At 34.8% G+C, this 15,893-nt stretch overlaps 1 pseudogene across 1 annotated transcript; it reads right to left on the reverse strand.

The window, feature by feature from the left end:
• Positions 1–5,291: 5,291 nt before the first annotated feature.
• Positions 5,292–7,218, reverse strand: LOC128567707 (serine/threonine-protein kinase PAK 2-like; annotated as a pseudogene). The gene has a single exon (XR_008374916.1). The product of XR_008374916.1 is annotated as a serine/threonine-protein kinase PAK 2-like (transcript).
• Between the last annotated feature and the right edge of the window lie 8,675 nt (positions 7,219–15,893).

Consider the following 15,893-nt stretch of genomic DNA (forward strand, 5'->3'; position numbering starts at 1 on the left):
TGTTTATTTTTTTTTTGTTTGTTTTACTGTTAAGATTTGAGTACATTATTATCTTCTGGATACTAGACATTTTTTGGACATGTGGATTACAACTACTTTCTTCCAGTTTTTAACTTGTCTTTTTATTCTTTACACTCACTAAAAAGACAGTTTATGTTTCATTGAATTCCTTTTGTATATTTGTCAAAAATTAGTTTGGTACATTTACAAATATGGAATATGAAGATAAACCCTTTAAAGTGAGTTCTTCTAACATTAAATAGTTGGATTCTGGGTTTTTAAAATCTAATTTGCTAATGTGTGACATTTACTTGAGGAGTTAAGTCCACTTACATTTAAAATGACATATTAATTGCATTCAATTTTATATCAATTGCATTGGTACAAATGGTATGTTGGACTTAAGCTTGACATTTTATTTATTTTTTTAAATTTCTGTTCTCCCTTTTTATTTTCTTTGTTTCATGCCTTTTGTGGGGTACTGAAACGTTGTTTAATTCCACTTTGATTTATATATTTTACTTTCAAGTATTTTTTTACTTTTTTTAATTGGGTGATCTAGTTATTATATATTATATATGTTACAGTTCTAGGTTACTGGTTTCTTTAGTTTCAAGTCTAGGATAGATGGATATAGATATAGATATAGATATATAAAAGAAAATCCACGAAGCTGACCGTTCTGTCATTTCTCACATCTCAAATTTTGTAGCCAGTCATATTTCTTCTCCCCACCTTTCATGACTTTCTTATGTTTACTTTGTATATGGTGTCTAAATATTTTGGCCATGCACAGCAGACAGAATATGGAAAAGTCCATCTACCCTGTCTTCCTGTTACTGGAGGTACAGTGTAAACTCTTTTTTAAGCATAAGACAAAATTTTTACCACATAAGAAAACAGAGAATGAGATAAGGCCATTGAAAGTTAGAGAACTCTATTTTTCTCATTAGATGTATTACTATAATGCATTATATTAAAACATTTTGTATTATTGAATTATCTCTGTGTTTTCCATAGAAAGTCATGTGTTCATGTATTATTTTCTTATTGTAATATTATATTATGTTTACTAATATTCTAATTTAGATTTTTATCAATATTTATGTACAACATTGGTCTATATCTATATAGATATAGATAGATAGATATAAGTTAATAGTATGATTTTATACTTAAAATCACATGGAATTGGGCAGCACCTGTGGCTCAAGGAGTAGGGCGCTGGTCCCATATGCCGGAGGTGGTGGGTTCAAACCTAGCCCCGGCCAAAACCAAAAAAAAAAAAAAAAAAAAAATCATGTGGCATTATTTTGCATTTTCTTTTCTCTAATACAATTTATGTACTATTGACACTATATTGTCTCTAAAGGTTATGTTTTATTGGCCCTCTGAGGCTTTGTTTATAGGTGTACATGTATGAATCCATTTCTTTCTTTAATTATTGAGAAGGAAGTTCCTTTATATATTTTCTTATTTACTTTTCTATGAAATTGATATGCTTAAGCTTATCTCCACTGGAGTAAATTTTTGTCTTCCTATGAAATAATTCAGGTCATCTGTTTTAAAGTTTATTTGCACACAGTACAAAGTTATCACTTAAATTTTTTAATATTTATTTGGGGCATCTCATAGTTTGTTCTTCATTTCTGATTTTTTTTTCCTTTATCTTCCTTAGTTTGATCAGTTTTCACTGAATTTCTTATTACTGTTTTTTTCTATTCTTTTTTTTAACATTTAAAAAAAAGTTTATTTCTAGCCCTGAAAGAACAAAATTATTGAACAAAGTCATCAAATACAGCAGTTAATGTCAATGTAACAATTAAATAATTGAATGGGATTAAATTAAAAATAAAAGGCATTATAAAATTTGAAGACACAATAGAAAAACACTTTCACTTAATTCCATCTCTATCAAAACAGGAAAAAAAAAGTCAACACATTCCAATCAAAGATGTTGAATTCCAAATGTAATTGTCTTAATATAAAATGATAATTTGACAGAATTATTATACATTTCATTCTGCTTCTTATCTTTTTTTTTTTTTTTTTGCTACTTATCTTTGCAACATTCTGCAATAAAGGAGAAAGACTTCAGTTCTTTCAAGGCTAGGCCAGTGCTTGATTCTTCTTTGTAACTCCATTCTTTACCACAGCATCTTTGCCGGAGTGCTCAATAAATGCATTGAGTGAGAAAAAAATGTGTGTGTATACATATACATACATATTTTTCTTATACACACACATGCACACACCGGGGAAAAACTGATGTTAACTGTTTAAACATCTACTGTTGGAGCAGTGGAGACAAGACAATCTGCTTTTCATATTACTATGAAATTCTACTATAAAAAAAGTATTAATTTGGATTTTAGCTATAATCTAATGATAATTTGACATTTTACTCACTATAGATCTCAATATAATTTAATAATTTTAGATTTTAAAACTAATGTTAATTCTTTGAGCACCTATTTTTCCTAATTATAGCTACTACCTGATCAGATCTAAAATTATTCTGGCTAGAATACAGTATATACAAATAAACACATATTTAAGTGAACCCTACAAAGAAACACTCATAGGTAGTTTAAAATTGCTTGTTAAAGGCACAGGCTCATTTAGGATTGGTGGTTACTAGATGAATTTTAAGCAGCTTAATATTTATATTTTGAAATGAAGAGAATTCATTCCATATGCCAGGCACTCAACACATGAAGATGGAGTTGTGTTAGCCTTGCTGTCTCATGTTACACAATCACTCTACTTGTTTATTCTTGTAGGTAGGATAAAATGCTCAACGTTTTCAGGGTTTCCCAATATTAAATGTCCCTAAAAGCAGCAAAAGGAAAGAGAAAACTTTAAGACCACCAGAGAATCTAAAATATAATAAATAAGTACTATAATAATATTGTTCTAGTAATAACAGGACTACTAAGATAACTTTCAAGATTTAAATGGGAATTTTCATTCTAAAATGATAAAAAGGTGGTATACAAAGTCAATTGTTTTTTAAAAAACATGAATCTTGATTCAGATATAATTGTTCTTTCAACAAGATCTGGACACTTTAACAATTAACTAATAAATCACAGATCTGTCTTGCTTTTAAGATTTTTTTTTTTTAAATGGCACATTTCAGAATTAACCAAAGTATATTTCTATTACAGGTTAGTCTATCCAATTGTAAGTAAAGAATAAACCACAGTGCAGCTCCCTTAACCAAGGAGTCAGGTTTTAATGACAAAGTCCGTTGCCAGCAATGGACATGCAGGTGACCATCGAAAAAGCTGAAAATACAAATCCCAAACTGCTTCTTATCAACTGAAAAGCCCTTTGTTGAGTCCCAAGCATAAAATGGGACATTGGCACATATTCAATGAATACGGCCTTTATAATTTAGGATGGAAGTGCCTTCTCAAGTGGTCATAATGATCAGTCTTATCAGACAGTTGTTTTTTTATTTCATAGGTAGCATCTTCTTTATCACAATCCAACCACACAACTGTTCAGAAACAATGCTCAAATCCGGAACTCAAGATGCACGGTAGCTTTCCACCACAAATAAACCGGCGCATTTCTATAATTTGGTAGTAGCTGAAGGAGGCCAGTATAGTCCAGAGAAAAAGGAAATTAAGAATTATATTGAAAGGAGATAATTAAGTGCTCTAGATGTAAGTTGCATTAATTATTTTACTCATTTTTCTGAAAATCTTGCTGTTTTATCAATTAAAAAACTCCCATTTCTCTCCTTATACTTGTATCTTAACATAGATATAATGGGAGTAATAGGAAATAAAACCGTACTAGATTCCTTAACATACTCCAAAATGGCAACATTATTTTTATTCATGATTTGTACTGTTGCAAGAGAGCAAGCAGGTATGAAGTTAATTGGGAGGGGATGGTGTGAGTGAAATGCCAGAACCAAACCCCAGGCATTTCTTTTATGTGCTTCCAGGCCTGTCAGAGGGAACAATACCTACTCAAGAAGTAAAACAACTGAAAATAAGGAGAGAAACAGAGGAGAGGGAAGAAGAGAAGTGGAGGGGACAAGAAAGGGCACTAGAATAATTCATGCTACAGGTCACAGACCTGTTTTTAATCTTTAAAATAAAAAAAGTATTTCTATCAACAAATACATTTCATCTTTTTTCCTTTCTCCAGTTTTTTACATGAATATTCTCAAATTTGAGAAAAAAAAAATAACCAAAAAACTAAAGTTACTCAACAATTCAAGAAGTACTTTATCGTTTAAGTTCTCATAGACAGTAAAAGATTGGTAATGAGCTGGGGGCAATGTAACTTATGACATATCTCTATAGTGTACTGGTCATAAGCTGCTTCTCTGGAATACTGTTTCTCTTACATGAATATAATCTCATTTAGTTATTTCAGAGTTCACCAAGGTTCAAGTCTCTCACTAGTCCCAAATATTTTTCTCCTTTAAATGGAAACAAATGTTAACTTATAAATTCTGAAAATTCAATGGTCATTATATTAGTTGGCACAGGGGTTAGAAATGATATGTATGAAGTGAGAGAGGGTTAATTAAAAACAAACCTAAACCTAAAATTGCAACATATACAAAAATTTATTTCCAAAATGAAAGGGGAGAAAGGAAGGAAGGGGAAGGTCCCGGCACTAACCAAAGTCATAAAGCCCAAGATGGAACAGGAGCAAATCACTTTGGTTCCTGAAGCCAAATCTGAAGAGGAAATAGACAGAAAGGAAGACAAAATTGTAAGAATGTATATTTAATGGGATTCTTTTTTCTATTTCAATGATTTAGTTATAAATATAGATTAGTAGTCTTCTCTCTATACATGGAACAAATGCCAAACTCACTACCATGACATATCTAAAATTGACTTTTTCACATTGTTAAAAAAGCTAGAAATCACAGGCTTTTTCTTCCCTTCCTGTAGGCCAAGTTCTGAACTGAAACATTACGTGTAACGGTAGCTGCTCCTAACGTCTATATAAAGTTAAACCATAATGAGCTCCATTGCCAATATAAAGAGCTACATAATTTCTATCACACTTGTCTTGAATTTAGGCATGAGGAAAAATTTCTCAGAGCAACTCAATAGGAGCAAGTCAGGGAAAAGGAAAGCTAGTGAAGGAGAGAAAAAGAGGACTAACAGATGAAACAAATACTCTGAAAAACTTGAATCTGCCTTTCAAGTATTGAAAGTATCCCAAAATGGGATAATGAATGGTATTTATTATAACGAGGTCAGCAAAATAAAATGCAAATTTCAAGCACGATAAATGGCCCTGATAGTTTGTCTGCTGAAATACATAAGGCTAGTGATTCAGTCCACAATTCCTTTTGGACCTTAAAGGGGTTTTTCTGTTCTAAAGTCAGAATTTTCTTTTTGCAATTTTCTCTTTGTTGTCCTCAGAGAATAGTAGCTTGCTTTTCCCTCCATGTTATGCAGACCATTTCTTTAAACCCCCAAAAGAGTAATAATTTTCATATGTTAAAAGACTTCTTTTAGAAAATGGAAAAAGAACAGGAGGCCACAGCCAATGATGTTAACAGTTACTCTTCATTGCTTCTTTAGCTGCCATGATCAGTGGTGTTAAGCTAGATAATGGTTTGGCCAGTTTCAGGAAGGGATGCTGTAACAATTCTTTGGCTGAACCCCTTTTTTCCACATCCATTTCCAAACATCGAGTTAAGAAATCTCGAAACATTGGAGAAAGTTTTTCTGGATTCTGAAGTTCTGGCGTTCCATTAGTTGCTATCAGGTATAAGGCCCTCAAGGGATTTTCACTGAGGTATGGAGGCTCGTCTTCTACCATCTCAATAGCCATGATACCCAGAGACCATATGTCAACTTTAGGGCCATAAGCTTTCTGTGTAACCACCTCTGGTGCCATCCAGTATGGCGTTTCTACCATGGTACGGCGTTTACTCTGCTCAGGGGTGATCTGGGCACAGAAACCAAAGTCAGTAAGTTTAACTGATCCTTCCATCCCCAAAAGCACATTGTCCCTTTTGATGTCTCTGTGGATTACTTGATTAGCATGTAAAAACTCCAATGCCTGTAAACACTCTCTGCGTACAGCAGCAATCTGTGCTTCATCCATACAGGTTTCTGTTACAAGGTCAGTAAGTGACCCCCAGCAAGGTACTCCATTACCACAAACAATTCATCTCCCACCAGGTAACTGTCTAAGAAGTTAACTATTTTAGGATTCTTTAATTCTTTCATCACTAGAATCTCATTAATGATTAATTCCTTCTTTGGCTGTTTCTGTAAATTAATCTGTTTGATAGCAACGTCCTGTCCCAATGCCACATCAGTTGCAGTGAAAACTGTACCAGAAGCCCCCTGTCCAATTTTTTCATATCTTGTATATTTTTTCTTAGGGTCACCTATGCTCACAATAGTTCTTAATTTCTCCATAATTTCTTCATCTGTCATCTTGGTCTTCTTTTTCTGTTTGTCTGAAGACTTGGCACCACTTTCAACATTAGAATCACCAACTGGTGCAGGAATAGGGTTAATCACAGACCGTGTGTAAATTGATCTTGTATAACATGGACGTGGGGCAATAACAGGAGGAGCAGTCTCTTCATCATCTTCATCTTCTTCTGTTACTACTGCTGATGTTTCTGATCCCTTGGCATTCAGTGCTGGTGTTCCAGAAGGGAAGCCATCTTTCTCAGGAGGAGTAAAGTTCAGATATTTCTGCTTCACTGTGTTGGAGTCATAGAACTTTAAGACATCAAGTACAGCCTGAGGATTCTTCTTTTGCTCTAGCTTGGTGATATTGGAGGTCTGTAATAATCGAGCCCATTGTTCTGGCATGCCAGTGAATTCTCAGTAATGGCATCAAAACCAACATGGACAGTGTGCTCAAAATCAGATGGAGGAGAAATTTCTGGCTGTTCCTTCTGTTTCTTTTTACTTCCTTTCTCAGTGCCTGAGAATATGGAGATGATTTTATTCCTGGGCTTTTTTCCCTCTGGAACAGAGGGCAAAGGTTTCAAACTTGGGCTGACAAAGTCTCCTTGCCTCCAGTGCTGAAAATGGTACTGCTCATTCGCACAGGCAGTGCTGGAGGCTTGTCTTCCAGTTCTCCGTTATCAGACATGATTCAAAATTATGAAATGACCCCAGGCGAGGAAAGAGCCCCGCCTCAGCCAGGCGCCTCAGCCCGAGCTCCCGGCGGCCTGCGGAGCCGCCCAGGGCAAGCACGCGGCACCGGAAGGGAAGGGAGGGAGGGGAGGGAGGGGAAATAGGGCGGGAGGAGGAGCCGCGCTGGAGCGCCCCCGCTGCTTCCGCTAGGCCCAGCGGCCGCCAGGGAGGGAGGCGGGAGCCTTCCTTTTTTTCTATTCTTTAAGGCGTTTTTGGAATTTATGATTTAGAATTTTTGTGAGAGGTGATTATCTAGAATATAGATAAAGCATTTTCTCTTTTCTTCAGTTTTATGGGTGTTTTTATAGGCCTTTAACTGTATTTTCCATTTTCTTTTTATAGTGGATTCATATGAACTTTGTTTATTTCTTTTTTGGGGCTTTTTCTGCTAACTGGTCAAGAGTATCCTCTTTTTGACATATTAGGATGGCCTTAGAGATAAAAATATTATGGTATATGTGACTGTATTTATAAAAACAGTATTGTGTGGTGTTTCAAATAAAGATGGATAAACTTACAATATTTCTAATTATATTTTCATTGATAGGACATATCATTTCTATAATTATAATTATTATTTTTATTTTAAATTGTTATAATGCTTTTGAAAAAGAAAAGTTAGTGCACACTGTCAAGGTTGCTAGTTTCTTGTGTGCGCTGTCATACATGCCACACTATGGAATGAAGCAGAATGTAGTGAGCATGCGTGTGTGTAGCAAGACAGTCCAAGAAACAGATACGATGCCACAGACACACACATGCACACAGAATTATACGATTTGGAAATTTTCTCTGAATTGCCTAGCAAAAGCTTTTTTGGCCAAAAATCTCCTATTCTTCTTAGAGGACCTATAATAAGGGGAAAATAATCCTTTAGAAAGGGAAGAAAAATCAGACGTGACGCATGCTTGCCTGTCCATGAATGACAAGCCAGGGAGCTGTGTAGCTGCTGATCTCTTGGGTCGCCAGGTTAAATTAGCCAGCCAGTATGTCCTTTGGGGGAATGTAGGAGGGTAGTGTTAATAACACAGAGGCAGCATGTCATTAACAAATGATCTTGGTAGCCCATGTAATACAACACCAGTGGGAACACTTCATGTTTTTACTTTTCTTTGAAGAAAAATTAAAAGATCTACAAAAATGATCCGAAAGCCTTATTTTCTAGTTGCCGAATGTTTTTAAATATAGGCAACTTCCAGCAAAACTTCATTTTTATGTATGAACATCTTTACATGATTGGGTTGTGATTTATCCTTACATACATCTTTCAGAAAATTTTATTAACAGATATATATGGAAGGTAACACTTAAAATATATCATAGAAGACAATTTTTAAGAATTTGAGTAGATAAGAGTTTAAGAAAGAAAGATTTGTTACTGAGTATAACTGAATTGCATCTGCTATCTCTAGCAAATCCACTAAGACTTCTTTAGGAAAATACACATTACCAACTTATTCCATGTAGTAATTCTATAAAGTGTATGTCATTTATCATTTTTTAATGGTCATTTACTATAAAGTAAGCATATGAATCCCTCTATCACAGCTGTACTCCAAGATTTATTTATTGTAGAATTATTCATTGTTGAACACATAGGTTAGGAGTATTGCAATGAGCTCAAGGGTACCTCATTCCTGAAAGATTTATACTCTAGGTTGACACATTTTTGAAAGCATACCTAGAACCTTTGTGTTATATTAATGATTTAGGTTTTTGTTTATTTCTTATATTTCTTTTTTTCCCCCCAGTTTGATAAACACACATAAACATGTAATTGTTCGCCTCTTTTGAGGAAGATTTTGTTTTTCTTTGCTACAACAGGGGTGATCACATTTCAGGAAGTAAGAAATTAGGCTTTAAAACAGCTCACTAGCTTTTGTACCTGAATAGAGACACCCCCAAATGGAAAACACTCAGGGAAGTTTTCTCATGGCTCCACAGAGGTGAAACATGTTTCTGCAGTGAAGGGGGCATTAAGCACAGAGCAGCTCCATTGGTAAAGCAAAAATAACTGTTCTGTAGGAGCTGTTAGAATGGCAGTAGATTGCTATCGAGGGATTTTTCACTCTCTGCTAAATTCCCTCTCACACTGTGTGGGAAATGGCAGCAAGAGATATTTTAGCTATGATATAAAAGAAGATATACATTTCACACACTTAAAGGCATAGAAAGTCAGTCAATTCTTGAAAAGCTCCTTGGAAAGCTCTAAGACCACATCAACTTACCAAATGTTCGATTAGAATTGTCCCAGCTACAACTTATGGCCACACCTCAGCTTGCAGTAAGAGTGCATGCCCTTAGAACTACAAAATTAGGGATTTTTGTGTTCACTGATGGAGAAATGTGTCTATATTATATGCACCCTATCTTATTACTTATATATCTTAATTATGGAATAGTAAAATTGTATCTTAAAATCATATTGTGATTTCAAGACCAAGTAATTTTTAAGACATTTATTAGTTATAAATGTGACTCAGCTGACTAATAAGCAGGTGGTTTTATAATTTGATGTCCAAACATGAAGAGATTGAAATAGGGAGCTGTTAGTAATTATGTTTAAGACAACAGTAGCACACTAGGCCATAACTGGGACAGCCAGATAACATGGTTACTATCCCATCCAGGGGTAATGATTTATGTATGAGCATTTTTATTAATAATAATTAAGCCTCAAAAAATGTCTCAGCCCTGCCTAGTTAATAAGGTTAGAACTAACAAGGATTCCCCAACTAAATAATTGGAACTGGGTCAGGCACAGCTAAAGGTTTAATGTTTTATGCTAAAAAGAGATATTACCCTGTACCTGGCATTTAAGCTTGAACAAGGCAAAGTATTTAATTGGTTGTAAATGTGAATGAAAAATAGGAGGCTATCAACAAGTTCTTCGGTAAGAAATCTGAAATTAAAGTGGGAAGTCTTAGCTTCTAGTCATATTTAAACTTCTATTTCAACTTAATAATTGAAAGTTCAATTTTATATATTTAATGATATTTATTTGTAAAGTAAAGGGTATAATATATCATATTTAAAGGCCCTTTCCAAACCTAATTAATAATCTGTGATTTCCACTGTGGATAGTCCTGATGTTCAATATTTTCACTTATAGTTATTGACTTTATGATAGTACAAGAGCGATATGTAGTCAGTAAAACCACAGTTCAAGTTTTAAATTTTGATCTTTTCCCAGGCTAGTGACAGTGAGAGCAATATGTGGTGATACTCTCTGGAGATGCTGGGCAGTGGTGGGGGCCACAGCTTGTAGTCGACCACAGGATCAACAGGGTAAACAACTGAGACTCTACAGTTTATCTAATTCATTTTTGATTTACGATGTTTTCATCTTACAGTGGGTATACTGGAATATAACGTGATCCTAAACTGAGGAGTATCTCTCATTCTACTTTCTTGGATGTACAAGAAGACCCTTGGTGACATGACATAAAACCGTCCAAGAAACAAGGGATTTATGAGGAAGGCAGTGAAGGAAGGAAGAAAAAGTGAATAAAGGAGAGTTCAAAGTTCCATGGGATCCTTTATATTCTCCTGTTGTGTCATATTCACTCTTCACACAGCCATATTGAACCACTTGAAATTCTCAGCACACTTCTTTTCCTTCACGCAGTCTGTTTCTTGTTCCAGGAATGTTTTCTGCTCTCTAGTCTCTTCAACTTTGGTTATATGTAACTCGTATTTATCCTTCAAACATTGAGCCTTTAATCTCAGTTTGAAACCTGTTTGCAGAAACCCAATAGCACCCTGAGTATAACTCTATCATAACATTTTTCGTACACTCTGTTGTAATTGTCCATCTATTTTACTTCCAAACTAAACTCTGTGCTACATGTTATTTCTGTCTCAGCATCACGAGCATCTAACCCAGTGCTTTTCACATAGAATGTGTTTAAGGAATCATTAATTGAATCAATGAAACTCAATTGTTCCTCCTCCAAAAAGAAATAAATATGTAACAACAGAAAAAACATCTCTGTAGATGCCTTGCTAAAATATCTATCACTTATATTATCATATATGTAAATTGAGGTAAAAATAAGTTAGATTTGGACTCCTCCTATGCCTTACAGTACCAGAACACCTTGGGATTCATGGTGTTGGAGCTGCTGCAACTGAAACCACTCCATAAGGCAAAAAATGAGCTTATGATGGCGAAGATGTTGTGTTATACGTAATAATTTAGAAATGAATTGACATGAATGGTTTCTAAAATGAGTCTAAATTTTGCTCTGCACTGTTTTAGAGAGGTTTCATAGAAAAATAATCTATTTTATTTCTTTTTGTGTCTGCGTAGCCTCTAAATAAGCATTCAATTTACTTTATTACTTTTTGTAAAGCTCACGCTGTTTTCTCCAGCACTATATACTGGCATCTAGACATATTAGCTAATTTTAAATAGGCTTAACAGGCTCTCTCTTTAAATGATGTTAAACACAGTAGTGTGTGAGTATATATATATATATTTCCTCCCCTTATATATTTTAAATATACATAATATAACATAGTGTGTGTGTATATAAAAAATATGTCTATAAAATGTATATTTAGGTAATACACCATAGTGTGTGTGTGTATAAAATACATATTTCCTCTCCATAGAGGAATATATAAATTTCCTCTCCTTAGAGATTAAGGTGATTAAGGCTAAGATATTTCAATCATTTTTTAAACCTCATCTTTTTCCTAACCATTTATCTTCCAATTATTTGTCATGGTTTGTGAATTGTGAATTTACAGTATTTCTTAAAACTATTCATGGATTTCCACTGTTTTTTAGTTTTATGAATTACACCTTGATTAGACGATGGTTTCTGGGCTGACCTTATTGATTTCAAATTCTACCCTTTAATAATTCTGACACTGTTAACATATTATTTATTTTAAACTATACTTTAGTAGTTTAAATATTTGAATTAAATGTTATATAACTACTAAAGTAGTTATAAGTAGTTATAAATGTTAATATTTATTTTAAACTACTAAAGTAGCTAAAGTAGTTTAAATAGTAGTAAAATAAGAACCTAATGCTTAGAAAGTATAAACCAAAATCCTTTTAACAACTAGCCCCAATCTATTTTCCAACACTTCACTCTGTTATATAACACACTCTTCTTTCTAGACAAATAACTACATTCAAAGTGAGCTTTGTCTGAATCTATTTACTCTTTCGGTTCTTACATCATATTTGTTCATTATACCTGTCAGCACTCTGCACTTCTTTTTCTTTTTTTTTTTATTGTTGGGATTCATTGAGGGTACAATAAACCAGGTTACATTGATTGCAATTGTTAGGCAATGTCCCTCTTGCAATCATGTCTTGCCCCCATAAAGTGTGACACACACCAAAGCCCCACCCCCTCCCTCCATCCCTCTTTCTGCTTTTCCTCCCCCCCATAAACTTAATTGTCATTAATTGTCCTCATATCAAAACAGAGTACATAAGATTCATGCTTCTCCATTCTTGTGATGCTTTACTAAGAATAATGTCTTCCACTGCCATCCAGGTTAATATGAAAGATGTAGTCTCCATTTTTTTTAATAGCTGAATAGTATTCCATGGTATACATATACCACAGCTTGTTAATCCATTCCTGGGTTGGTGGGCATTTAGGCTGTTTCCACATTTTGGCGATTGTAAATTGAGCTGCAATAAACAGTCTAGTACAAGTGTCCTTATGATAAAAGGATTCTTTTTCTTCTGGGTAGATGCCCAGTAATGGGATTGCAAGATCAAATAGGAGGTCTAGCTTGAGTGCTTTGAGGTTTCTCCATACTTCCTTCCAGAAAGGTTGTACTAGTTTGCAGTCCCACCAGCAGTGTAAAAGTGTTCCCTTCTCTCCACATCCACGCCAGCATCTGCAGTTTTGAGATTTTGTGATGTGGGCCATTCTCACTGGGGTTAGATGGTATTTCAGGGTTGTTTTGATTTGCATTTCTCTAATATACAGAGATGATGAACATTTTTTCATGTGTTTGTTAGCCATTCGTCTGTCATCTTTAGAGAAAGTTCTATTCATGTCTCTTGCCCATTGATATATGGGATTGTTGGCTTTTTTCAAGTGGATTAATTTGAGTTCTCTATAGATCCTAGTTAACCAGCTTTTGTCTGATTGAAAATATGCAAATATCCTTTCCAATTGTGTAGGTTGTCTCTTTGCTTTGGTTATTGTCTCCTTAGCTGTACAGAAGCTTTTCAGTTTAATGAAGTCCCATTTGTTTATTTTTGTTGTTGTTGCAATTGCCATGGCAGTCTTCTTCATGAAGTCTTTCCCCAGGCCAATATCTTCCAGTGTTTTTCCTATGCTTTCTTGGAGGATTTTTATTGTTCTATGCCTTAAATTTAAGTCCTTTATCCAATTTGAATCAATTTTTCTGAGTGGGGAAAGGTGCGGGTCCAGTTTCAGTCTTTTACATGTAGACATCCAGTTCTCCCAACACCATTTATTGAATAGGGAGTCTTTTCCCCAAGGTATGTTCTTGTTTGGTTGATCAAAGATTAGGTGGTTGCAAGATGTTAGTTTCATTTCTTGGTTTTCAATTCGATTCCAAGTGTCTATGTCTCTGTTTTTGTGCCAGTACCATGCTTTCTTGACCACTATGGCTTTGTAGTACAGACTAAAATCTGGTATGCTGATGCCCCCAGCTTTATTTTTGTTATAAAGAACTGCCTTAGCTATACGGGGTTTTTTCTGGTTCCACACAAAACTCAGAATCATTTTTTCCAAATCTTGAAAGTACGATGTTGGTATTTTGATAGGAATGGCATTGAATAGGTAGATTGCTTTCGGAAGTATAGACATTTTAACAATGTTGATTCTTCCCATCCATGAGCATGGTATGTTCTTCCATTTGTTAATATCCTCTGCTATTTCCTTTCTGAGGATTTCATAGTTTTCTTTATAGAGGTTCTTCACCTCCTTCGTTAGGTATATTCCTAGGTATTTCATTTTCTTTGAAACTATGGTGAAGGGAGTTGTGTCCTTAATTAGCTTCTCATCTTGACTGTTATTGGTGTACACAAAGGCTACTGACTTGTGGACATTGATTTTATATCCTGAAATAGTACTGTATTTTTTGATGACTTCTAGGAGTCTTGTGGTTGAGTCTTTGGGGTTCTCTAAGTATAAGATCATGTCGTCAGCAAAGAGGGAGAGTTTGACCTCCTTTGCTTCCATTTGGATTCCCTTTATTTCCTTGTCTTGCCTAATTGTATTGGCTAGAACTTCCAGCACCATGCTGAATAGTACAGGTGACTGAGGACAACCTTCTCTGGTTCCAGTTCTAAGAGGAAAAGCTTTCAGTTTTACTCCATTCAGTAAAATACTAGCTGTGGGTTTGTCATAGATAGCTTCAATCAGTTTTAGAAATGTGCCACCTATGCCTATACTCTTCAGTGTTCTAATTAGAAAAGGATGCTGGATTTTATCAAATGCTTTTTCTGCATCTATTGAGAGGATCATGTGATCTTTATTTTTACCTCTGTTAATATGGTGGATAGCATTTATGGACTCGCGTATGTTAAACCAGCCTTGCATGCCTGGGATGAAGCCTACTTGATCATGATGAATGATTTTTTTGATGATAAGCTGTATCTATTGGCTAAGATTTTGTTGAGAATTTTTTGCATCTATATTCATGAGTGAGATTGGTCTGAAATTCTCCTTTTTGTTTGGGTCTTTTCCTGGTTTTGGTATCAGGGTGATGTTTGCTTCGTAGAATGTGTTGGGGAAGATTCCTTCTTCCTCAATTTTCTGGAATAATTTCTGCAGTACAGGAATAAGCTCTTCCTTGAAGGTTTGATAGAATTCTGGAGTGAAGCCATCTCGACCAGGGCATTTTTTGTTTGGAAGATTTTTTATTCTTTCTTTGATCTCAGTGCTTGAAATTGCTCTGTTCAGGAGCTCCATTTCTTCCTGGCTAAGTCTAGGGAGAGGATGTGATTCCAAATGTTGATCCATTTCCTTCACATTGTTAAATTTCTGGGCATAGAGTTTCTGGTAGTATTCAGAGATGATCTCTTGTATCTCTGTGGGATCAGTTGTTATTTCCCCTTTATCATTTCTGATTGAGGTTACTAGAGATTTTACTTTTCTAGTCCTCGTTAGTCTGGCCAATGGTTTACCTATTTTATTCATTTTTTCAAAAAACCAATTTCCTTGTTTCATTAATTTTCTGAATGATTCTTTTGTTTTCAATTTCATTGATCTCTGATTTGATTTTGTATATTTCTTGTCTTCTACTGAGTTTAGGCTTAGATTGTTCTTCTTTTTCCAAATCCATAAGATGGCTTGTGAGATTGCTGATGCGCTCTCTTTCTGTTTTTGAATGTAGGCATCTAAAGCGATGAATTTTCCTCTCAAAACTGCTTTTGCAGTATCCCACAGGTTTTGGTAGCTTGTGTCTTCATTGTTGTTATGCTCAAGGAAGTTAATGACTTCCTGTTTTATTTCTTCCTGCACCCATCTGTTATTCAACAGAAGATTGTTTAATTTCCGTGCCTTTGGGTGGGGTCGAGCATTTTTGTTAGAGTTGAGTTCCACCTTTAGTGCCTTATGGTCTGAGAAGATACAAGGTAAAATTTCAATTCTTTTGATTCTGTTGATATTTGTTTTGTGTCCCAGGATATGATCAATTTTGGAGAATGTTCCATGGGGTGATGAGAAGAATGTATATTCTTTACCTTTGGGGTGGAGTGTTCTATATGCGTCTGTCAAGCACAGT

The sequence above is a fragment of the Nycticebus coucang genome, chromosome 16 (assembly GCF_027406575.1).
Source record: "Nycticebus coucang isolate mNycCou1 chromosome 16, mNycCou1.pri, whole genome shotgun sequence".
NCBI classification, from domain to species: domain Eukaryota; kingdom Metazoa; phylum Chordata; class Mammalia; order Primates; family Lorisidae; genus Nycticebus; species Nycticebus coucang.